Source organism: Macaca mulatta, chromosome 5, assembly GCF_049350105.2.
Source record: "Macaca mulatta isolate MMU2019108-1 chromosome 5, T2T-MMU8v2.0, whole genome shotgun sequence".
Taxonomy (NCBI): domain Eukaryota; kingdom Metazoa; phylum Chordata; class Mammalia; order Primates; family Cercopithecidae; genus Macaca; species Macaca mulatta.
In genome coordinates, this window is record NC_133410.1 from 112,195,293 (window position 1) to 112,220,951 (window position 25,659).

At 39.7% G+C, this 25,659-nt stretch overlaps 1 protein-coding gene and 1 long non-coding RNA gene across 7 annotated transcripts in view; one reads left to right on the forward strand and one right to left on the reverse strand.

The window, feature by feature from the left end:
• The window catches only part of UBE2D3 (ubiquitin conjugating enzyme E2 D3), a 34,298-nt gene extending 33,863 nt beyond the window's left edge, over positions 1-435 (reverse strand). For 4 of the 6 annotated variants that reach the window (XM_015138845.3, XM_078001854.1, XM_078001850.1 and 1 more), the window contains exon 1: positions 365-435. The gene's annotated coding sequence lies outside the window, so the exon portion shown is untranslated. Of the gene's footprint in view, positions 1-10; positions 182-364 lie in introns of those variants that run through there. The other 2 variants (XM_015138847.3, XM_078001849.1) reach the window with 1 other exon arrangement.
• On the forward strand, positions 30-16,645 carry LOC106998434 (uncharacterized). The gene is made up of 3 exons (XR_001444887.3): positions 30-606; positions 1,774-1,900; positions 15,871-16,645. It is a non-coding gene; the product is annotated as an uncharacterized LOC106998434 (long non-coding RNA).
• The last annotated feature ends 9,014 nt before the right edge of the window (positions 16,646-25,659 follow it).

Genomic DNA, 25,659 nt, shown 5'->3' on the forward strand with positions numbered 1-25,659 from the left:
CTCCTCCTGCCTCTTCACCGCCGCGGATCAGTCCGCCAACGCCGCCGTCGCGAGCACAGGACCGATGTGAGGCCGAAGCCAGACGGCTTGCTTCCCACGTCCGGGGCCGAGTGAATACGTGCCAAGCCCTTTTCCTTCTCCTTCTCGGAACAGCACCTTCTTACTAAACAGATCGGAGATTGGACCAGAAGGGCGGGGGAGGGAGGCGGATCATGGGCTGGGGGAGGGTAGACGAGTGGCGGAAACCCTTAGGCTCAGAGAAGCATCGAGAACCGGAAGGAGACCATGGGAGGAAGGTAAAGGAAGCTGCCGCTGCGCGATCCAGCCCCACGCCCCTCCCCACAGCGTCCCCCAGTTTCCTCACTTGGTATTGAGGAGACGACTCTCGCGAGAACTTCGTGGCTGGCTAACCGAAGCGGTACCTCTGCAATGACTTAAGAGCAGTTTTGTGCGCTCTTCTTGACGGGGTTCCGCCCCCAAAATGTACAAGATCTCGCGAGACGCAGTAAGGCACCGGCTCGAACTGGGGCGGGCCACTGCCAGGAAAGCACCGCCCCTGAATGCTTATACCGGTGGTTGGAAGAGGAAATGGAATTCCCCGGACTGGTAAGAGCGCGCGCAGACACAGCCCTCTCTCACGCGCCCAATCAGGAGTGTGTGGTGGGAGGTGCCAAGGATTAATTACCAGATACCTTTAGTTTAGGTTGGGCCGGGATTTTGAGGTTTCCGGTGGAACAGGTGAGCAGTATTTACTCGCCTGCCTTCCTGGGCTGGTTATTCTATGGGAGTAGGCGCCCCTCAAGATGGGAATAGCAGTTTTAAATAGACCCAGGTTGGCCGCTCATCAGCGCTCCCACGTGCTGAGGTCTAGTGTCTCTCTGACACTGAAGGAGCAGTACAGAGAAGAGCAGGGATCGGGCTGACTCAGGCTCAATTGAGTGGATGAGGCTAGGGCAGAGTGTTAGGGGCAGGGTTTTCACTCGTCTCCGTAATCAGTCGCTGCCATCCGCCAAGGTGTAGATGTGGGAACAAGCTTAAATTCTCTACCTTTAGCTTCTGTTGCTGTGTTTCAGTTCTTGAGCCAGAAAGTGTTGAGACTAATTAAGAAATTAGGTAGAGTTTAGAGTCAGAAAAACAAAACAATACTTCCTGAAATATCCAAGTTGGGAGGTGGGATTTACATGAATAGGACTGGCCTGTTTTAGTCAAGGGCTTAAAGTATAGAGAGGGCAGTTATGCTCTCTAGTGTATCCTTCAGGCAAAAGAAAGACCTTATTTTTATGAGGAATTTAAAGGTGGGTAAGCACTGACCAGCTTAAGGTTTTCTAATATTCCTTAATGACCCCAGTTACCGAAGTGGAGATCTTCAATCACATGGAAAAATAAACTTGTTTTAAAAATACACTTAATTTGAAAACTGTTGCAGAAAGTTTTACCTAATAAAAACAACACGTCAACAATGATGAATATAAGTGGTCTAATGTATACTGTTCAAGTGGCTATGTAGTGTCACTAGTGAAGCAGTGCTTCTCAAACTAACGTCCATAGGAACCACCTGGGGTTTTGTTGAAAATGCGGCTTTGATTTGGTAGGGCAGAGGTGGAGCCTGAGAGCCTACATTTCTAACTAGCGCCCAGGTGATACAGATTTTTCTAGTCTGAACCACCCCGTGAGTAGCAACGCCCTGAAGTGCTTACCTCATGGCCTAACTGCTCTTGAGGCTCACCTCTGGCCCCTCCCTCCTCCCTGAATAATCTATGTTTTCTCTCCTAGCTAGCCAAATATACTAAAAGCACAGGACTAGGCATGAAGGTGGAGGGAGGAACCCAGATTTGTTATTGCTTCCCATTTGTTTGATACTGGCCTGGTTATTTTCTGACCCCGTTTCTTCACCGCCAAAGTAAGTAATAATAACTATCCTTTCTCATAGGGTGATTGTGGGGTTTAAGTATCATAATATATGTGAAAGGATACTGTAGTCTCTACAGTGTTGTATAAATGTCAGTTATTAAAGTAACCAGAAAGACATTAACTGGCCATAGTGTGAAACAAATGTATAGTAGTAATAATGGTCACGCCTAGTAATCCCAGCACTTTGGGAAGGCTGAGAGGGGTGGATCATATGAGGTCAGGAGTTTGAGACCAGCCTGGCCAACATGATGAAACCCCATCTCTACTAAAAATATAAAAATTAGCTGGGTGTGGTGGCAGGCGCCTGTAATCCCAGCTGCTCGGGAGGCTGAGGCGGGAGAATCGCTTGAGCCTGGAAGGCAGAGGTTGCGGTGGGCCGAGATCACACCACTGCACTCCAGTCTGGGCGACAGAGTGAGATCCTGTCTCAAAAAAAAAAAAAAATTCCTAATATATATGGAGTTCTAGAGTATCCATGCTTATAAAGGCAATGGATTGTGTAATCACAAACTCATTTTTGTTAGGCACTAAAGTAAATTCATTGGTTGATTGGGCTTTCTGTTTACACATGTTTGTATTTGCATTAGTGGACTTACATTTCTGCTCACGTTTTGCCATGGTTAAAATCAAAAGAAACAGCCTAGAAGCATTTTGATGCCTGATAAAGCAGGCTAAGATTAAGTCAAATTTTTAAACATTATTCACATACCTGTTGTTACAAAGAGCCCACTTTACAGTGGCAAATAAAGTTAAAACATTTTCATTCATTTAACTTACTTGAATTACCATGGTAGAAATGTCCTCATTTGAAACAAGAAAGGAAAATAATCATGTTTTCTATATTGCAATCGGAAATATGCTAAAAAGAAAAAAATTCTGGCTGTAAATACTGAAAGAAAAATTTACATTTAGAAATTAATAAAGGTACAAAAATGTTGAAAATTTAATTAACTAAAAATAATCCCTTCCTTAATACTATTTTGAAGTCCTAAAAACTTTGTAAATATAGTGGATCAGATTATCTTGCATGAATTGACATAAAACATGAGAAAATACAAAGGATCAAGACAATTAAAGCTGGGCTGCTGGCTCACGCCTGTAATCCCAGCACTTTGTGAGGCCAAGGTGGAATGATCACTTGAGCCCAGGAGTTTGAGACCAGCCTGGATAACGTAGGGTGACCCGATCTCTACAAAAATAATGAAAAAATTAGCCGAGCTTGGTGGTACATGCCTAGGGTCCCAGCAATTTGGAAGGCTGAGGCGGGAGGATTGCCTGAGCCTGGGAAGTTGAGGCTGCAGTGAGCTGTGATTGTGCCACTACACTCAAGCCTGGTGACAGAGTGAGACCCTGTCTCAGAGAAAATTACTAGTAAATGGGCAATTAATCTACTAATCTGAATAATGGTGGTGTGCCAGGGTCTTAATATTACATGAATTTTTCAGTGAGGCCACATTATTATAACTTGAGTAAGGGGTTAATTAGAATGTATTGATGACTAAACATAATTAACATAAATTATATATATATTTATGTTAATAAAGTATCTATGTTTTCATGTATCTTTAACTTTGTTACAGAATATTATAACTTGCTAAAGACACTGGCTCTAGTACAGTGTATACCATTTTATTAGTTTAATTAAATTGTAAATGTTATGGTCCAGATTTTATATTCAGAATGCTCATTTACATATTCTGCCTGGACTAAGTAAATTGGAGCCCAGGTCAACCAAATGTTATTTTACATTGCTTGCACAAAAATTAATTTCTATATTTACCAATTCAGAATCTCATTAAGTCAGATTAATATGGTTTAAGAAACTGTACTTTATTTCATGCTAAGAATATCATTTTGGCCTTTATAAGGTTTTTGGCATGTAATGAACCATGCACAAATCTTTGAGACAAAAATAGAGCATTTTTCCACACAAAAACTTATATATATATACAAATGTTCAGAGTAGGGCTATTCTACTTTTTAGTAGAAACAACTCAAATGTCCATTAGCTGATCAATGGATAAAGAAGATGTGATATATTTGTATAATGGAATATTATTATGATTATAAGGAACAAAGTACTAATACATGTTACAAAATGTATCTTGAAGCCTTAAAACATTCTGTCAAGTGAAAGAGCCAGACACAAAAGGCCACATACTGTTTGATTCTATTTATATGAAATGACCAGAATAGTGCATTCTGTCTTCCAAAAAATTTGTTTACTTACAAATACAAGTTTAAAAAAAAAAAGAAAAGAAAAAGAAAAAATCTTTGTAAGACTGCTTTTGGTGTAGGGTGAGGCATGATAAAGAGATTGTCATTCAGTTTGTCAATCAGTGATACTTAGGTCCGAACAGGCAAGGGGGAGTCTTTCAGGTTTCGGACAAAGAATGTTAATGTAGTAGAGATCTGTTGATAGAATCACTCCTATTTTTCTATTTATGTAAAACGAATTACTATTATGTGCTAGACACAAGATACATAAAAGACACAGATGTCACCTATAAATTTCGTCTTTTGAGGAGACCAGTAAGCATCAGACAACATCATAGAGTGGGTTCAGTGACATAAATGTGTGCACAGAGCAGTATTAATGTACTGAACTCAGCTGGGGGTGGTCAGGGAAAGTTTCTCTGAGGAAGAGAGTTGTATTAAATGAAAAAAAGGGAGCAAGGCAAAGTTGGAAAAAAAATTGTGAGGGAGGCTCCTCGGCAGGGGAAACAGCATGCAAAGTCTCAGAGTTGACTTGGTAAGTTTTTGAAACTAGAAAAACTTTGGCTGCAGTATTGGGAGGTTGAGATGGCGGGGGGAGCGGCAAGGAGAGAATCAGAAGACAGAAAAGATGAGGGGACAAGACAGATTTGAAAGACTTGACTGGGGATCTTGAGGGCCTTTTATTCCGAAGGGGATGGGATGGGATGGAGGAATTGAATTTTTAACAAAAATGGCTTGATCAGATTTTGATGGCAAAAAAATAACTGTGATAGCAGTGTTGAAGCATGTGCCCAAAGTATGTATTGGGATGGAGACTAGAGGCAAGAAAAACAGGATGTCAATGAAATAATCGAGAAGAAATGTGAGAAAGATCTGAAATAGTTGCCCTAATAAGAGATAGTACAGGAAATAAATTTAGTTTATTTACTGGGTCGAGCTTGCCTAAAAAATATTTCGGGAGGGATTCTCAGTACAGGAAGTAAATTTAGTTTATTTACTGGGTCAAACTTGCCTAAAAAATATTTTGGGGCGATTCTCCCTCCAGTTACTTTTATTAGAATGTTACAATAAAATCAAACCAGGCACAGTGGCTTATGTCTGTAATTCCAGCACTTTGGGAGGCCAAAGCGGGAGGATCGCTTGAGTCCAAGAGTTTGAGATCAGCCTGGCCTGTGCAACATGATGAAACTGTGTCTCTACAAAAAAATTAGGCATAGTGGCATGCGCCTGTGTTCCCAGCTACTCTGGAAGCTGAGGTGGGAGGATCCCTTGAGCCCAGAAGATCAAGGCTGCAGTGAGCCATGATCGCACCATTGCACTCTAGCCTCGGTGAAAGTGAGACCCGGTCTCAAAAAAAGAAAAAAGTTTATAGAAAAAAACCAAAATATGATATTCTAATAAAATAACTTGAAACATAATAGTATGAACTTCCTATGTGTTTAGCTCTTAAAGAACTATGAAACTAAAGTTTACAGTGGAAACACGTGCTACATTTTTTTTTTTTTTTTTTTTGCAAATCAAATCTCCTCTTGAAGCTCAAATGTAGGACTAACTGCCACATTTCATTTCTTTTGAATTTGGCCATGTCTGTACTAACTGCTGTGATCTGTGTCTCAGTTCTGTTACCACTTTACTAGAACCTTTGGGAGACTTTTGTTCATTCATTGACTGATATAATTTGGTTTTCATGTGGCCAGAAAAAAGAATTTATTATCTATTTCTGTTCCATCTGCCTAAGACAAAATACTGTTATGTGTTGCCAACAAGATCATAAACCTAAATAAAACACAGGCTCTAAAATCACATGGCAGTATAGTATAAGTGGGAATCAAGGTGACTGGGACTGTGCTTACAGTAATTATAGATTACTAAAATCACAAAATATGGAAAAAAGTTCATGTAGAGAATTCAAAAAATTTAGTTTGATGTAGATAGAGATTATAAAAATCCTTTTGTCACATACCTAAAGTGGAATTTGTTAAGTTTGACCTTGTGACTTTCAAGTCAAGAAATGCTAGGCAGGTAGAACAGATAAATTAATAAATCTGATTCTGGCATGGAAGTAAAAGGGCTTTAAAGAGGTTAGAAGCATTTTAAGGTTCATTCCCATTCTGGAACTCAGGACATAATTTCTTATAGAAAAGTAGTTGTGCCTGCAGGTCAATCCACAAAAGGCTTTAAACCCCACCCTCCCTTTATATATTACACTTATGAGAAAATGCTCCATAGAATTCCAGATTGATACAGGAGGACCGACCTACCCCCCTGCCCATCAGAATTCCTGTGGCTCAGGGCAAGTACTGAAGCCAAATAGGTAGAATTGACTGAGGGTAAAATCACGTTTTGAGTGGTTGGATGAAAGCTTTGGAAAGTTGGAGAATGGTGGTTAAGGAATCTGTACATTCAGCCTTCTTGAGTGTCACTGTATGTTTTGGGTTAGGGCTGGGATACCTTTCTTTTTTAGTGCCAAATCCATTAATTTACATTCCTCTCCACTGCCATTATCAATTGCTTCCTAACGGAAACCAGTAAACTCTTTCCCCCCCTTTTCTATGGAGAAGAGCAGTTTCACAAGATTCAACTTTTCTTATACTTTTGTTCCTAAAATAAATATGTACCCTGTTAAGTTTCCATAAGGGTTTTTATTTCTGCAACTATGACTTTAGTGTTTATATATGATTATAAGCAAGCAGCTAGCAGGGAAACCATGGGTAAAGGGTTAAAAAACTCGTTTGATCCTGGTTTCCCTCCCACCACCACTTCAGCCCCCAGCCCCTACCTAACAAATTAGACCCAATAGAAAAGGTCACAAGATTGAGGGCCGGGTGTGGTGGTGCATAGCTGTAATCCCAGCACTTTCGGAGGCCAAGGCAGGGTGGATTGCTTAAACCCAGGAGTTAGAGACCATCTTGGGCAACATGGCAAAACCCATCTGTACAGAAAATAAAAAATCAGCATGGCGTGGTGTGCACCAGTAGTCCCAGATACTAGGGAGGCTGAGGTGGGAGGATTACTTGAGCCCAGGAGGTCAAGGCTGCAGTGACCTGTGATCAGGCCACCACACTTGAGCCTGGATGACAGAGTGAGACCCTGTTTGAAACAAAACAAAACAAAAAAACCCGAAGATTCAACTATTTTTTTTTTGTCTTGTCTCTTGTTTGTTTTGAAACAGGGTCTCTCCATTACCCAAGTTGGAGTGCAGTAGCACCATCCTGGCTCACTGAAGCCTCTGCCTCTAGGGCTCAAGCAATCCTCCCACCTCAGCTTCCCAAGTAGCTGAGACTACAGGCATATGCCACTAGGCCCGGCTAATTTTTGAACTTGCCTACTCAGATTCTTTCTCCTTTTCCATCCATCTCCAATCCCACTCTCTCAGGATACCCTGATGGCTCTGTGGGTATCCTTAGTGTTCACTTATCACAGTCTGCAGAATCAGCATTCTAACAAATATAAAATATCTTAAATTACAATGAGGAAACTACATTATGAGTAATAGTAACATGTAAAACAAATACAATCAGCCCTCCAGATCTGTGAGTTCCACATCCATGGATTCAACCAACCGCGGATCCAAAATACACATTTTTAATTGCATATTTTCTGAACATACATACTTTTTTCTTGTTACTGTTGCCTAAACAATACAGTATATTTACAGAGTGTTTACATTGTACTAAGTATTATAAGCAATCTAAGGAGGATGTGTATAAGTTATATGCAAATATTATGGTATTTTATATCATGGATTTAAGCATCCTTGGATTTTGGTATCTGGGAGTGGTTCTGGAAACAATCCCTCATGGATACCAGAAGATGACTATAATATGAAGTATATTAGGGATAAACATATAAAGACAGGCACTCAGAGGAAGAGAATCTGGCTTACCAGCAGACATGTAATAAAAACATGAGAATTTCAGTTGCCTGACATCTCAATGTAAGCCAGATATGTGCTTGTTAGCTGCCCAAAGAACCTATTTCAGTTTAACCCTGAAAGAAAGGAACTATGTTGTCTAGCCATAAAGCAGTTACCTTTTCCTCATTCTACCAGTCAGACCACAGCTACATTGTTATATTTTTAACAGCTTTATTGAAATATAATTGACATACAATAAATTATTCATACCTAAACAAACAGTTTGATAAGCTGACATACATATATACCCATGAAGCTCACCAAAATCAAGATAATGAACTTCACCACAAGTTTCCTTACACTCTTTTATAAATCCTTTCTCTTGTTCTTCTCCCACCCCTCTGTCTTCTTATCCACAGGACACCTCTGATCTGTTTTCTGTCATGGTAGATTAGTTTGCATTTTCTAGAACTTTATTGAAGTTGAATCACAATACACCTTCTTGTCTGCCTTTTTTCACTTAGCATAATTATTTTGAGACCTATATTGTTGTTTCTCAGTAGCTCATTCTCTTTTATTGCTAAATAATGTTCCATTGTATGTATTTGCCACAATTTATCCATTCACCAGTCAGTGGACGTTTGGTTTGTTTCCAGTTTTTTTTTTTTTTTTTTGAGACTGAATCTTACTGTCACCCAGGCTGGAGTGCAGTGGCGCAATCTTGGCTTACTGTAACCTCCGCTTCCAGGGTTCAAGTGATTCTCCTGTCTCAGCCTCCCGAGTAGCTGGGACTATAGGCGCCCGCCACCATGTCAGCTAATTTTTTTATTTTTTAGTAGAGATGGGGTTTCACCATGTTGGCCAGGCTGGTCTCGAACTCCTGACCTCAGGTTATCCGCTCAGCTCGGCCTCTTCAAGTGCTGGGATTACAGGAGTGAGGCACTCCACCCAGCCTGTTCCAATTTTTGTCTTATTACACATACGGCTACTACGAACATTCTGTATAAGTGTTTATATGGGCATATGTTTTAATTTCTTTTGAGTAAGTAGCTTAGGAGTGGAATAGCTAGATCATATGGTAGATATGTGTTTAACTTTTTAAGAAACTGCCAAACTGCTTTCCCAAGTGTTTTTTTACCACTTTATGGTTCCACAAGCTACATATGAGTGTTCCAATTTCTCCTGACTGGTTAGGATTAGTCTTTTCAATTTTGGCCATTGTAATAGGTGTGTAGTGGTATTTCATTGTCATTTTAATTTGCATTTTCCTAGTGACTAATGATATTGGCATCTTTTCATGTGCTGCTTTGTTTCTTTGTCATCCACATATCTTCTTTGCTGAAATGTCTGTCTGTTTTTTTCCCCATTGTTTATTGTATTCCTTTTGCCAGTATTTATTTACAGGTGACACATATGGGAGTGGCCTTAAATTTTTTTTAACTAATAAAGTCATAACAAGGTAACATATACCTGGAGGAATATGAAAAAGCATGACAAACTTTACTTTGCGAGATAGCAAAATTTAAGGTTTCACTATATAAATCTGAGTATTAGGTCAATTTTGTGTGTGTGAGTTTTTGAGTGAAACCTGCTAGACAGCTTCTAAAAGAACAGTCACACTATATCTATTTTTTAAATTATTAGCTAGCAGAACCACCTCAACCCATATTGACTAGTCCCTAAGTGACCTCCACAATTAAGAGTATAGGCAGTAGTGTGATAGAACTGGCTTGGAACAGCTTACAAGGGTCAATTTTAAAATTTTAGGAATTTTGCAGGCTTATTGTTAAACACAACCATTATTAAAAATTATAGAAACTGACAATTATATTAAAATCTATTAAATAAAGCTCAATAATACTCAAAACTCACTTCCTAGTTATTCTACTACAGGCATACCTCATTTTATTGAACTTCATGGATATGGTGTATTTTACAAATTGCAAGTTTGTGGCAGCCCATATTGAGCAAATTTGTGGTGCCATTTTTCCAACAGCATGTGCTCACTTTGTTAGTATGCTTTAGCAATAAAGTATTTTTTAGTTAAAGTATGTACAGGCCAGGTGCAATGGCTCGTGCCTGTAATCCCAGCATTTTGGGAGGCTGAGGTGGGAGGATCGCTTGGGTCCAGGAGTTTGAGACAGGCTTAGGCAACACAGTGATCCTGTCTCTACAAAGAATTTTTCGGCAGGGCGCAGTGGCTCACACCTGTAATGCCAGCACTTTGGGAGGCTGAGGCAGGCAGATCACAAGATCAGGAGATCGAGACCATCCTGGCTAATACGGTGAAACCCCATCTCTACTAAAAATACAAAAAAATTAGCCAGGCGTGGTGGCGGGCGCCTGTAGTCCCAGGTACTCGGGTGGCTGAGGCAGGAGAATGGCATGAACCTGGGAGGTGGAGCAGTGATCTTGCAGTGAGCCGAGATCGTACCACTGCACTCCAGCCTGGGTGACAGAGTGAGGCTCCATCTCAAAAAAAAAAAAAATTTTTTTTCTAAAATTTTCTATAATAGCTGTAGTCCTAGATATTTGGGAGGCTGAGGTGGGAGGATTGCTGGAACCTGGGAGGTTGAGGCTGCTGCGAGCCATGATCTTGCCACTGCACTCCAACCTGGTGACAGAGCAATAGTCCATCTCAAAAAAAATGTTTGTACAGTCGTGTTAGACATAATGCTATTGCACATTTAATATAGCATAAATGTAACTTTCATATGCACTAGGAAATGGAAAAATTCACAAGAACTAAATCCACAATATCTCTGAGGTATGCTATACCTTTGACTATGTTCCGTGTTTTTGTGGTTATGTCTATTGTATCTGCATGGTGGAAGTATTACAGTTTGATAGTGTGCACCTCTTCCCAGCTCTGTGTTCAGTGATGTTCTTTGGCAACATGACACAGTACCACATAGGAGTACTTACCCCAGGGAAATTTGCAAACACCACAGATCAGATCTCTGCCTGCTGCTCCCTAATTCAGGCTAGTTGTTAAACATTTTTTTACCAGCACACTTGTGATGACATGACCCTTCAAGTTGACTGACTTCTGTCAGCAGTAATGAATAATCGAGGCATCAGTTAGATGGAGAGTTTACCTTTGTGAGACACTTAACTCTCAAAAAGAAATATTTTTGTTACAGAATAAAGCTTGTAACACCTAGTTTTCTTGGTGTTCAATGTTTTCCTTACTTCCAAATTCTCTAAGGTAGAGAAAGGCAAAGTCTGACTACTGGATAAGGGGGGATACTAATACAGTAGTTCTGTGGTCTCAAGTAAAAGCATAAAATGTTACATTTGAAGTAGAACTAGAAAGGATGCTAAACAAAACTGTGCTGGGCAAAAAAAAAAAAAAAAAAAAAAAAAAAGGAAAGGCAAATAGCTCTATCTAACCAAAATTCTATTCATGTGAGGGAGCAAAAGACGATACAAGAGGAGAGTTTTTTCTAACGCCCAAATCAGCTTTTTAATGGATGAAGCTCTTTTTGTCCAGAGTTACTGAAGCTTCTGGATGTTGTTAGGAATTTAAGTTCCCAGACAGATTCAGTAAAATACTGTAGCAGTCCAGAGAAAGCCAAATAAACTTGCGGGGAGAGGGAGGGAAGGGAAATTCTTAGTATAAAAGATAAATCTACGCTAAGGTTGAATGGCTGTTATAATTACATTTTTTAAAAACTGGGAGAAACTAAGGATTTTATATGGAATATAAACTGTCTTACACTTTAGGGTCTAAATGAAAGGCATATACATTTAAAATGTAAAAGAAAGAAATGTATCATATCACTTTCTTCTTTCGTTTTTGAGACAGGGTCTCACTCTGTCACCTAGGCTGGAGTGCAGTGGCGCCATCATGGCTCACTGCAGCCTCAACCTCCCAGGCTCAAGTGATCCTCCCACCTCAGCCACCCCCACCAAGGAGCTGGGACTACAGGCACTTGCCAGCATACCCAGCTAATTTTTTTTTTATCTTTTGTAGAAACAGGGTTTCACCATATTGCCCAGGCTTGTCTTGAACTCCTGGGATCAAGCAATCTGCCCGCCTCGGCTTCCCAAAGTGCCACGATTACAGTGTGAGTTACCGCACCTGGCCTCATATGATTTTGAATAAGGCATTTGCTTTATGCTTTACAAGGTACTAGTAGTAAAAACTGTTTAGAGTGATGCACATAAAGAAGAGTTCAGACATAAATGTAAGACCTGAAGCTATAAAACTACTAGAAGAAAACAGGAAAACCACTTCAGGACATTGGGTCTAGGCAAAGATTTTATGGCTAAGACCTCAAAAGCACAAAAAGCAAAGACAAAAATAGCCAAATTGGATTATATTAAACTAAAAAGCTCAGCAAAGAAAACAGCAGAGTAAAGAGATAACCTGTTGTATGGAAGAAAATATTTACAAACTATTAATCAAACAAGGGACTAATGTCAAGAATATACAAGGAACTTAACAGTAAAAAAAAAAAAACCCATTAAAAGTGGGCAAGGGATATGAATAAACATTTCTCAGAAGAAGACATAAATGCCCAATAAGTATATGAAAAATGCTTAATATCACTAATCATCAGAAAGATGTAAATGAAAACCATAATAAGGTATCACCTATGACAGAGTGGTTATTACTAAAAAGACAGAAAATAACAGATGCTGGTAAGGATGCAGAAGAAAATTCTTTTACACTGTCAGTGGGAATGTAAATTAGTACAGCCTCTATGGAAACATAGTATTTCCCAAAAAACTGAAAGAACTGCCATATGATCTGTCATTCCCACTATTGTGTATTTATTCAAAGGAAAATAAATCAGTTCAATGTAGCACTATTCACAGTAGCAAAGAACAGAATCAACCTAAGTGCCCATCAACAGATGAATGGATAAAGAAAATGTGTTACCTATATTATACATGATGAATACTATTTGGCCATAAAAAAGAAGGAAATCATTTCCTCTGCAGAAACATGGAAGGTACTGGAGGTTATTATGTTAAGTGAAATAAGCCAGGCACACAATGACAAATATCACATGTTCTCTCACTCATGTGGGAGCTAAACATGTTGGTCTCATGGAGGCAGAGAGTAGAATGATGGTTGCCAGAAGCTGGGAAAGGTGTCTGGGTTGGGGTGGGGGATGAAGAGAGGTTGGTGAATAGGTACAAACATACAGTGAGCTATGGAACAAAGGAATGTTTAACAGCAGAGTAGGGTAACTATAGTTAGTAACAGTGAATGCTTTTTATATTTTAAAATAGCTAGGAGAGAAGACTTGAAATGTTCCCAGCACTTAGAAATGAGAAATATTCGAGGTGATGTATACAGTCAAGGTAACAAAATAGCTCATATACCTCATAAATATGTAAACTATTATATATTATTTTGTTTTTAAAAAGTATAGCAGTTTGGTACAAAAATTAGCCAGGCATGGTGGCAGGCACCTGTAGTCCCAGCTACTTGGGAGGCTGAGGCAGGAGAATTGCTTGAACCCAAGAGGCAGAGGTTGCTGCAGTGAGCTGAGATCGTGCCACTGCACTCCAGTCTGGGTGATAGAACAAGACTCTTAAAAAAAAAAAAGTATAGCAATTTGGTATTAAACTGGAAGGACCAAAGGAACTAACAATCTTTAAACCAGTCAATGCCCTATGTAATTTGTTTACCAGTAAATTGGACAGAACACAGGGAACTTTAGTGGATATAGGTGGTTTACTTTTAAATGAGGGAATACAGATTCCCCAGGAGATAACCTCTTTCTCTAAGAACATAAAGTTTTATGGAGGAGAGAGAATATTCTCATATGAAAAATACCTAAGAATATATGAAACTAATGTATGTAATAGGAAGCTATTACATATATTAAGAATAACTTCGTTGTTCAGTTTTTAGTTACTGCTGAACATCTTGACAATTTAAATAAATCACTATTTTTTCCCTAACCTTGTCCAGATTTCCAAAACTCAGTTACTCTCCTAACCAGTCTACTTAAGTGAATATACTTTTCCAGTCACCAAGACTGAGATTCAGTATATTGGAGTCATCTTTATCTTTCACCCTTCCCTTTCCTTATAAGTGTCCCTTTCTACTTATTTAGGCCTTCAATGCATATTACACCTTAAATTGTATAAGTTTATACATTTTAAAAGATTTTCATCATTATATAATCACTCTGAGTTAAGCAGAAGTGATTAACATTTCATCACTCAAGTATTGAGGGCCTACAAGGTCACTACAAGGTGAGTGACATATAAATAAGGATGCAGAATCAGACAGGTTAAATGACTTGCCCAAGGTAACAGGATCAGTCATTATTACCAGTCCTATGATTCTAATGTAAACATTCTTTTCATTACACTATGATGCCTCTCAACTCATATTTGGTCCATTACTATAAATTCATAGTGGGCTTCTCTGCCTCTGCTTTTCCTTCTCCAGACTATCTTGCAGATCACCATTAAATTAAACACAGCTTTCATTATAATATAGCACAATAAGAACTTTTCAATCATGTCCTATTGTATAGAGGAGAAAAACTTTATCTCTGCTTTTATACAGGGTATCGCTTACTGAACTGTGAGCATATTCTTTGGAACATACCTTTACTTTTCTAAGAGTATGCCTTTGCTTTTAGCAGTGTTAACCTTCTTTGAGCTTCTTTGAGGGACTCAAACCTACTTTGAGTCCCTAAGTAACAGTTATTGCCATAGACCTAGATATTTATGTACCAAGCATTATCTATAGACTACATATATGCACAACAACTACCTTGTGTATTTTGACTGAGGGAGTAAAGTTTTTGATATTAAAAAAAAAAAAAGAGTCCTCTTTGCTGGGTGAGGTGCCTCATGTCTGTAATCGCAGTGCTTTGGGATGCCAAAGCAGGAGAATCACTTGAGACCAGGAGTTTGAGACCAGCCTAGGCAACATAGTGAGATCCTGTTTCTACCAGAAAAAAACAAAACAAAACAAAAAAACGCCGGGCATGGTGGTACAAGCCTGTAATCTCAGCTACTCAAGGAGGCTGAGGTGGGAGAATCAATTGAGGCCAGGATTTCAAAGCTGCAGTGAGCTATGATGAGGCCAGTGCACTCCAGCCTGAGCAACAGAAAGTGTCTTAAAAAAAAAAATACAAAAAAACCCTCAAGTTTCGCTTCTGATAATTAAGAACTCAGTGGTTTTGATCATACTTCTGCTGTGAACAACTAGAAAAGCTAGACCAAAACCAAACACCCACCCCTATTTAAAGGCACTTGTTAGTGACAAGTTATATTTTCCACTATCACAACAAAGAAAAAGGCAAAACATGTGGCAGGCATCTTTAGATTTGGAGACAACAAAACACAGTACAATTGGGTAAGCTGTTCTCAGAGGCTTAACTGTAACTATAAGACTACCAGTTTTGGCCAGGCATGGTGGCTCTCGCCTGTAATCCCAGCACTTTGGGAGGTCGAGGTGGGCAAATCACCTGAAGTCAGGAGTTCAAGGCCAGCCTGTCCAACGTGGTGAAATTCCGTCTCTACTAAAAATAAAAAAAATAGCTGGAAGTGGTGGTGCATGCTTGTAATCCCAGCTACTCAGGAGGCTGAGGCAGGAGAAGCACTTGAACCTGGGAGGCAGAGGTTGCAGTGAGCTGATATCTTGCCACTGCATTCCAGTGTGGGCAACAGAGTGAGACTCCGTCTAAAAAAAAATTACCAGTTTTGTGTGGGGTAGGGCTCAGACTTAGGCTTTATGATCCTGTAGACCCAATGGTATTGGAAGTTAATGTAGGAGAGATGTTATGTGAAGCCTCTGGCAAGTTTCAATACAAGAATTATAACATAGACCTTAATTTAAGGTTTAGGAGTAAGACCGTATCTTCCTTAGCCATGGTTTTGATTCATTTTGTTTTTTCTTTGAAAAGCACCCCTTGATTTGCTACTGGTACCTGGAAGAGATGTAACACCCGACCATGGGACATCAAGTGACTGTGTGAATCAAACTGCCCATCATGACTTGTTGTTATTTGACTCAACCAAACTGTACAACTGGATGAGCACAGGAGCAGTGCACTACATATGGGACTGGAACCATGAATGAGCAGGTGACTCAGACTCCTATAGTACCTGCCTCTAATCCTTCAGCACTTCTCCCTCAACCCACATAAACTGTCATCATAAGGAGTTCCCTCTGATCAGTTAACGAAGAGAAAAAAGTATGGATATTGTGGATATCCAAACATCTCTCTGGCCATTGGACCCCTAGAAACCTGTGACAAGTCCTGGAAGTTTTTCAAGGTTCATCTTGCACCTTCTAGCATGCGTATGTTTTACCAAAGCATGTAGAATGCTGCCTACTTCTGCTCATCAGTTTCATTTAATATAATTTCATTACTCTAATAAATCAGTGTGATGTTCTATGGAATAGCAAGACCATCAAGGTCCCTTCATACAATATAGAGAACAGGAGAGTTGATGTAGCCTGAGACAAGACAGTAAGGACTTACTGTTGTTCCTCCTATTTAAATTTAGTCTGTTTCTGATTCTCCTTATAATTAGAATTGGGGTGGGGGGACATTTCCAGATCAATATCTGTATCATGTCAAGATGTATATTAATTTCTTCCAAAGAAGATACCACACCTAGAACAGCAACCATAATTGGCATCCCTACCTAATTAAAGTTTGCAGTCCACTGTCATTCTTCACTAGCCATCTGGTTTTTATACTTTCATTCTCTATGATGCATCTGGTGGCCACAGGAAATTTAAATGGGAATGTGGTATGAATCACCATGGCAAAATGGTGGCACTAATCTCTACAATTTCTTTTGGTTTTTCTATTTTGTTTTTTATGTTTTGTAGAAATGGAGTCTTGCCATGTTATATAGGCTGGTCTCAAACTCCTGGGGTCAAGTAATCCTCCTGCCTTGGCCTCCCTAAGTACTGGCGTTACAGGCATGAGCCACTGTGCTTGGCCAATCTCTGCCATTTCTTCAGGGTATATCCCTGCTTTTCCTTCACTATCTTAATGAGGAGTGGTAGAAGGCAGACCTAAGCTGCTGTGTAGCGCTTTCCACCATAATAGCAATCCCTCCATGGATCAGGAAACCAAAATAAAGATTGTTATTAAAAGATATATATCACTACTACACATCTAGGACTTGAGAAGTAACCACAGTATGGGTCCTTCTGGATCCACTGTCAGCCACAGCCAGGCCAAGATTCCATCACTTGACTTCCGTAGGTCCCCTATTCTGACTAGTCGTCCAAGGTAGAGTTTTGGGTTTCTAGTATTAGTACAAGTTAAGAGACAGTGCCTTAAGAATTTTAGCCAGCCTGGCCAAGATGCCGAAACCCCATCTCTACCAAAAACACAGAAAACTAACTGGGAGAGGTGGTGCACGCCTGTAGTCCCAGCTATTCGGGAGGCAGAGGTTGCAGTGAGCTGAGATTATGCCACTGCAGTCCAGCCTGGGTGACAACAGAGCAAGACCTTGTCTCAAAAAAAAAAAAAAGGAAAAAAAGAAAGAATTTTGGATATTTACCTTTCTCTAGTGAATGGTCACTGGTCCCTATGGAAAAGGCTTAGAGCAATGATTCTCCCAATATGTCTGCTCACTGGAAGTATCTGGGGAACTTGAAAAAATACTGCCTGGGTCTTCCCCAAGATTATTATTTAATTAGTCTGGGTTGTGGCCTGGGCTTTAGAATCCTAAGGTGTTTTAATGTGCAGACAAGTTTGGGAACCCCACTGGATTAGGGAACAATTCATGGTATACAGCTGTGATTGCATTGCCCCTTTTGTCAAAGGATCCAGTCTCTTTCCATCAGTGAAGGAGTACCAAGTCTGGGAGCTAGATGAGATGCTTCAAATTTTACTACAGAAACACAAGAATTTTTGCACCTATATATGTCAAGCAGCACCTTGGTAGGTTACTTAATGTATTTTATTTCCAGGGACCTCATGATCATTTAGCCATTATCACTTTTCCCTGTGGGTCAAAATACTCTAGTTTTAAACGTTCTCTCCTCTGACTTATTTTGGTAATTGTGCCTACTTTGTCTCAGAGAGATATATATGTGTGTGTGTATATATATGTGTGTGTGTGTGTGTGTGTGTGTGTGTGTATATATATATATTTTTTGAGACAGAGTCTTGCTCTGTTGCCCAGGCTGGAGTGCAGTGGCATGATCTCAGCTCACTGCAACCTCCACCTCCCAGGCTCAAGCCATTCTCTTGCCTCAGCCTCCTGAGTAGCTGAGACCACAGGCATGCATTACCACACCCAGCTAATTTTTGTATTTTTACTAGAGATGAAGTTTCACCATGTTGGTCAGGCTGGTCTCGAACTCCTGGCCTCAAGTGATCTGCCTGCGTCAGCCTCCCAAAGTGCTGGGATTACAGACGTCAGCCACTGTGTCCAGCCTGTGTCTGATATTTATATGCTCTTATGTGTCCTCTATTGCCTTGGGATTCTAATGTTCCCACTAAGATCAGCAAACCCAGTTCCACTACAGTGTTCACCACCATCATCTCTTGACAACAAAGACAGCTACTTTAGAGCTCCTTGTGAAATGGTAGTGCTTCCATCATCACTGCATTCCTTAATGACATGGTGAAAATTAACAGTGGCTAAGGAGCCTTTGTGTTTTCTCCTCTACAATATGCCCAGGAATTTCTGGCATTTTGGCCATCTTATTTATAGGCTATTACTGAATTTAAGCCTTATCCTACCAAATTATTAATGCCAAAATATTAACTCTTGATTCTTAGGTAAGTGCACCCATGCCAATAAATTTGCCATGATCTAACCTTAAATGTATTCCCATATATGCTGTCCAAGTTCCCACTGATGAAAATGGCAAGGCCTTTAGTTCTCCTAGGTAGGCTTTCTCTGTCCAGAGAAGGCCTCATACTTCTCTGACTAGGCTATGTTGGGATATAACTGGAGGCACTAATAGGTAGTAAGGGTAAATTCTTTATTTTATTATTACTTTTTGGAGACAGGGAGGGTCTTGCTTTGTTGTTCAGACTGGAGTGCAATGGTGTGATCATGGCTCATTGCAACTTTGAACGCCTGGGCTCAAGTGATCTTCCCACCTCAACCTTCTGAGTAGCTGGGACTACAGGCACAAACCACCATGCATGGCTAATTAAAAAAAATTTTTTTTTTTTTTTTTTTTTTTTTTTAGAGACAGAGCCTTGCTGTGTTGCCTAGGCTAGTTTTGAACTCCTGGGCTCAAGCAGTCCTCCCACCTCAGCCTCCCAAAGGCTGGGATTACAGGCCTGAGCTACCGTGCCTAGCCCCAGCTAGTAAGTTCTGAGGAGAGCATGTATCAGCTTGTGAAGGAGCTTGCCCAAGTGCAATCACTGGAAGCCTCTATGCATAGGAGGCTGGTTTCCTCAGAAAGAGATTTAGGGGAAGATGGATGTTCAGAGTTTTCAGCTTCATTTTTCTCTGCTCAAACATCCCTATCCTATGTCTTAGGACCCCACTCCCCTCACCAATGTTCCAATGTTAGAATAGGAAAGGGGAAGAATTAAGCATGTAATTGATACTACAAATCTACCATATCTGCCCAGTGATTACAGAAGATAATCAATTCCTTCAGACCTGTAGTGGAGTTTTGATGCTCCACATAGAGTCATTTTCTTTTTGTTGTTGTTGTTGTTTGTGGGTTCAAGTGATTCTCATGCCTCACGTTCCCAAGTAGCTAGGACTACAGGCACGCGCCACCACACTCAGCTAATTTTTGTATTTTTTCGTAGAGATAGGGTTTTACCATGTTAACTAGGCTGGTCTTGAACTCCTGGCCTCAAGTGATCCACCCACCTCAGCCTCCCAAAGTGCTGGGATTACAGGTGTGAGCCACTGCGCCTGGTCACAACATACAGTCTTAATTGTAGTTTTTATGTTTTTCTTATGTATTTTTCTTTTCTTTTTCTTAGAGATAGGGTCCCCCTCTATCACCCAGGCTTTAGTGCAGTGGCATGATCATAGCTCACTGCAGCCTCAAACTCTTGGGCTTAGACAACCCTCCTGCCTCAGCCTCCTGAGTTGCTGGGACAATAGGTGTGTGCTACCATGCCCAGCTAATTAAAAAAAATTTTTTTAGAAATGGGGTTTTGCAATGTTGCCCAGGTTCGTCTCAAACTCCTGGCCTCAAGAGATCCTCCCACTGCAGCCTCCCAGATAGGGGACTACAGGTATGAGCCACCATGCCCCTTAAGCCACTTATGCCTAGTGCTCCATTATTGGAATGCTAAGCATGTGGGAATTATTTATAGCCTACTGCTCAAGGTCATCGCCAAGGTCTGAGTTTTCACTCATGCAAAAATTCAAAAAATTGCAATCTCTGACATAAACGGGTTAAGTACTTTCTGTTTCGGACCATAAGAAAAGCCAGATGGATCTATAATTTTTATAATTACTATGGTTACCATGGTGATACACTCCTTACCCGCTTCACTTAATTTCATGTTGTTACTGTTAATCATAATACTACTGCAAACTGGCTGAGTGCAGTGACTCCTTCCTGTAATCCCAGCACTTTGGGAGGCAAAGGCAGGAGGATCACTGGAGCTCAGGAGTTCAAGACCAGCCTAGGCAATACAGTGAGACTGTCTCTACAAAAAAATAAAAACAGGCCGAGCACAGTGGCTCACACCTGTAATCTCAGCACTTTGGGAGGCTGAGGCGGGTGGATCACCTGAGGTCAGGAGTTCAAGACCAGCCTGGCCAACATGGTAAAACTCTGTCTCTACTAAAAATACAAAAATTAGCTGGGCGTGGTGGCGGGTGCCTATAATCCCAGTTACTGGGGAGGCTGAGACAGGAGAATCGCATGAACCCGGGAGGCGGAGGATGCAGTGAGCCAAGATCACACCATTGCACTGAAGCCTGGGTGACAAGAGCAAAACTCCATCTTATAAATAAATAAATAAAATATAAATTGGCTGGGTATGGTAGTGCACACCTATATCCCCAGCTACTCAGGAGGCTGAGGCAGGAGGATTGCTTGAGCCTAAGAGGTTGAGGCTGCAGTGAGCTATGGTCACACAAAAAAACTAAACTAAATACTGTAAGCCATGGATTACCTGTAGTCTGTAGTCTCTTTGCTTATAGCAACGAGGTTATTCCTCTGATTGATTTTATGTGTGCGTGTGTGTGTGTGTGTGTGTGTGTGTATCCAATCCAATCTCAGAATCTTACTTGAGGGTCCATTTCCTGTAATAATTTCTGTTGCACATTACCGTATCTTTAGAGTCTTAAGAGGAAATAGAGGACAGATTAAAAATAATTTAAGAAGGCTGGGCATGGTGGCTCATGCATGTAATCCCAGCACTTTGAGAAGCTGAGGCAAGCCCAGGAGTTTGAGACTAGCTGGGACAACATGGCAAAACCCCATTTCTACAAGAAGTACAAAAAAACTAGCTGGGTGTGGTGGCACACATCTGTAGTCCCAGCTACTTGGGAGGCTAAGGTAGGAGGATCACCTGACCCCAGGAGGTTGAGGCTGCAGTGAGCCCTGGTTGTGCCACTACACTGCAGCTTGGGTGACAAGAGAGAGACCCCGTCTCAAAAAAAAAAAAAAAAAAAAAGGAAAGATACTGTTACAACGTATTACATTACTAATTCTGTTTATCAAGGCACCATTACAAAAAGACAAACCAAATTATAAGAAAAGATACTGGCCACATATATATTTGACCAAGAACTCATATCCAGAATATATAAATGATTCCTAAAAATCAATAAGAAAAAGACTGACAACCCGACAGAAATGTGGGCAAGTGACTTAAACAGGCACTACAGAAAAGATCTCCAAATGTCTCTGAAGGCCATTTTTGTCAAGCAAAAACTTAAAGATCTCCAAATATTAAGTAGTATAAAATGGTGCTCAACTTCAGTGGTCATCAAGTAAAAGGTTAATATCAAAATGAGATACCACTACATTCCCTTCAGAATGATCAAATTAAAAAGATTGACAGTACCACATGTTGACCACAGTATGGAGAAAGTGAAACTCTGACACACTGTTGTGGGGCAGTGATGGGGGACAGGGAGACGGGGATTGGCTAAAGTTTCTATAAACTTTGGAAAGCTGTCATTCTTTACAAAATTTGAAAATACCTCAATGACTAAGCAAGTTTAATCCTAAGTATATACTCAACAGAAATGTCTTCACTTGCATGTAAAGAGACATATAGAAGAATGCACCATAATTGGTTAATAGCTTTAAAGTGGAAACAGCCCACTGAAATATCAACAATAAAATGGATATATTTTGTTTATCCATTTAATATAGAAGTGAATATGAACAAACTATAAACACCACAGATCATTTTCAGAAATATAATGGTGAAAATACACATATAATTTCATTCATGTAAGATTCAAAACTAGGCAAAAATGATGTATGGTTAGAAATTAGAAGAGTGGTTACATTTGGGGAAGAGCGACAGGATAGTTATTGGGGTCTCTCATAAGAAGGTTTCTATTTCCTGGGTGCTGGATACAGGGATATTCTTTGTGATAAATCACTCATTTTTGCATATATGCTATATTACAATTTTTAAAAGGGTGGTCCTTAAAATATTATGAATTAGGGTTTACCGCCTTACCCCTCTCCATCAGTTCAAATATTTATTCCAGTTCAGATCCCACATCTTACATGAAGCCTTTCCCAACCACTTCAGCCAGAAGCAATTTCTCTTTCTTCCTGGTTTTTATACCATGTTCTCTGGGAGGTAGTGTAATATAGTAGAAATAGTATAGGCTAAGGAACTTGGACTTCTCACAAACTATTGAAATAAAAATTTTTAAAAATGTAAAATGTGTAATTTTTGGGATTGTTACAATATTTGCCCTCAATAAATCTGTGTGGCAATAAAAAGCAGAAGAGTGACTTGGTCAGACTTGTATCTACCCACCACAAGTTTAACCAACAAATACGAACATTTATATACATATATTAAATTTAATTTCTATACATAAATGTAAATATATAGCTTTTATACCATGGAAAACTACTCAGCCATAAAAAGAAATGAAATAATGGCATTCACAGCAACTTGGATGGAGTTGGAGACCATTATTCTAAGTGAAGTAACTCAGGAATGGAAAACCAAACATCATATGTTCTCACTTATAAGTAGGAGCTAGGCTACGAGGATGCAAAGTCATAAGATTGATAACAGTGGACTTTGGGAACTCTGTGGGGGGAGGGTGACGGGGGTGAGGGATAAAAGGCTACACATTGGCTACAGTGTTCATTGCTCAGGTGACAGGTGCACCAGAATCTCAGAAATCACCACTAAAGAACTTATCCATGTAACCAAAACCCACGTTTCTCACAAATTATTGAAATAAAGATTTTAAAAAAATGTAAAATGTGTAATTTATGGGATTGTTAAAATGTTTGCCCTCAATAAATCATGCCTACTTTGTTCATACATCTTTGCAACGTGCCTTTGCCACTTTCCCATCAAAGGGTTTATTTCCTCAGCCCTTGAATCTAGCTATCTTTGTGACTTTCTTTGACCATAGAATGCAAATAGATGTGACTTTGTACAACTTCTTTTTTCACCGTTTAGAACACTGCACTGAGACCACTATGTTTTAAGTCTGGGACTGAAAAACAGTGTAAAGGGAGCCACATGAGTGAACACAGGGAAGACTAACAGAACTTTCTGGCCAAATCAATGTAGTGAGAGATAATAAATCACTGTTTTAAGCCACTGTTTTGGAATGCATGTGTAATGCAGAAATAGATAACTTTTGGGAAAGAGTCCCTTTTCCATTACCTAGCTCACCTATTTACTCTGTTGTGGCAGAGAATACTATTATTTCCCAATGTCCTTTCTCCTCCTCTTCCTTTTATATTAGAACCCCCATATGTTTTGTTTTGTTTTTTTGGGTTTTTTTGAGACGGAGTCTTGCTCTGCGCCCAGGCTGGAGTGCAATGGCGCGATCTCGGCTCACTGAAACCTCCGCTGCCCGAGTTCAAGCAATTCTCCCGTCTCAGCCTCCTGAGTAGCTGGGACTACGGGTGCACACCACCATTTTTTTGTATTTTTAGTAGAGATGGGGTTTCACTGAGACGGCGTTTCTCCATATTGGTCAGGCTGGTCTCGAACTCCTGACCTCAGGTGATCCACCCGCCTCAGCCTCCCAAAGTGCTAGGATTACAGACATGAGCCACCGTGCCTGGCAGAACCCCCATATGTTAGCTGGATACATTGCTAGACGGATACTGACTATAATTTCCTAACTCTCTTGAAAGTTTGGCCACGTAACTAGATTGTGGCCCATGGGTTGTAAGTGGAAATGGTGGCTCCAACTTCTGTAATATGCCCTTAGAAAGAAGAAGTATACTCTTTTTCTGTTTCCTATTCTCAAATGTATCATGGCAGGAGGTGGAACTACCATCTTAGGCCATGAAATAGAAGCCACATATTGAGTAAATCAGATTAAAAAGCTACAAGTAGCTTGAGTACCTAATATACAGAGCTGCTCTATCAGTCATGAACTGATTATCCTTGGACTATGAGAGAAAAAGAAATTTACATCTTATATCATTACTGTTTTGACCTAAGAGCAAGCAAACCTATAATCGCAAGTAATATGTGTTTTTCACATTCCCTCATATATATGTTCATGTATATATATACCTTTACAAATAGAAATATCTGTATGTGTACACACAGATATGTGAACATCTGTATATGTATTGATGATGTATTTTGTTTTACAGATTGAGATCCTACACTTTTCTCCATCTTTTTCTCATTTAGCAATATCTGGAAATGACAACTCATACAACTTGAATTCATTCCTTTTGATAGCTATATAATATTTTATAGGATGCAGGAGTTGTAATTTATTCTGCCATTTTCCTACTGATAGCTTTCACTTTGTTACCCTTTTTTCCACTATGAATATTTTTGTGAATAGAACCTTATGTATTTTATTTCTATAGGACAGATTCCCAAGAATGGTATAGCAAGGACAAAAGATATTTGTAGCTTAAAAAATTTTAATACAGGTTGCCAGACTGTTTTACAAATAGGTTGAAAAATTTCACATTCATGCCAGCTATCCATAACAATACTCTTTTACTTGGACCCCTCACCAGCCATAGTTGCTATTGGTCATTTAACATTTTTCCCAGTCTGAAAAGATGTTTCACCTCACTTGTGACAAGAGAAAAAATAGTAAAATTTTACTGAGATTAAACATTTCCACTTATTAGCCCCAAATCCAACAGTTTGAATAACATACTCTAATAACAATGCTGTGGGGGCACTCTCATCTGTTTATACAGCACCTACGGAGAGAAATTTGGCAATATCTGTCAAAATTACACACACACAAACACACACATCTTTAACTTAGCAATCTCTTTTCTGTGAATTTATCCAGCAGATATCTTGAACGTGTGAGACAAAATTATGTACATTATTATTCAATGATACTGCTTTTAAAAGCTGAAGACTGAAAACAATGCCCAGGTCCATCATAAGGGCTAGTAAAATAAATCCGTTCTGGCATTCATGTAGTGGAATACTAAGCAGCCATTAAAAGATAAGGAAACTCATTATGGAGTTACATAAATTCTAAGATATATTGTAAACTAACATATGTAGGACAGTGGATATATTGTTATCTTTAAAATGGAGAATAATATAAGTTTGTATTTTTCTATAAAA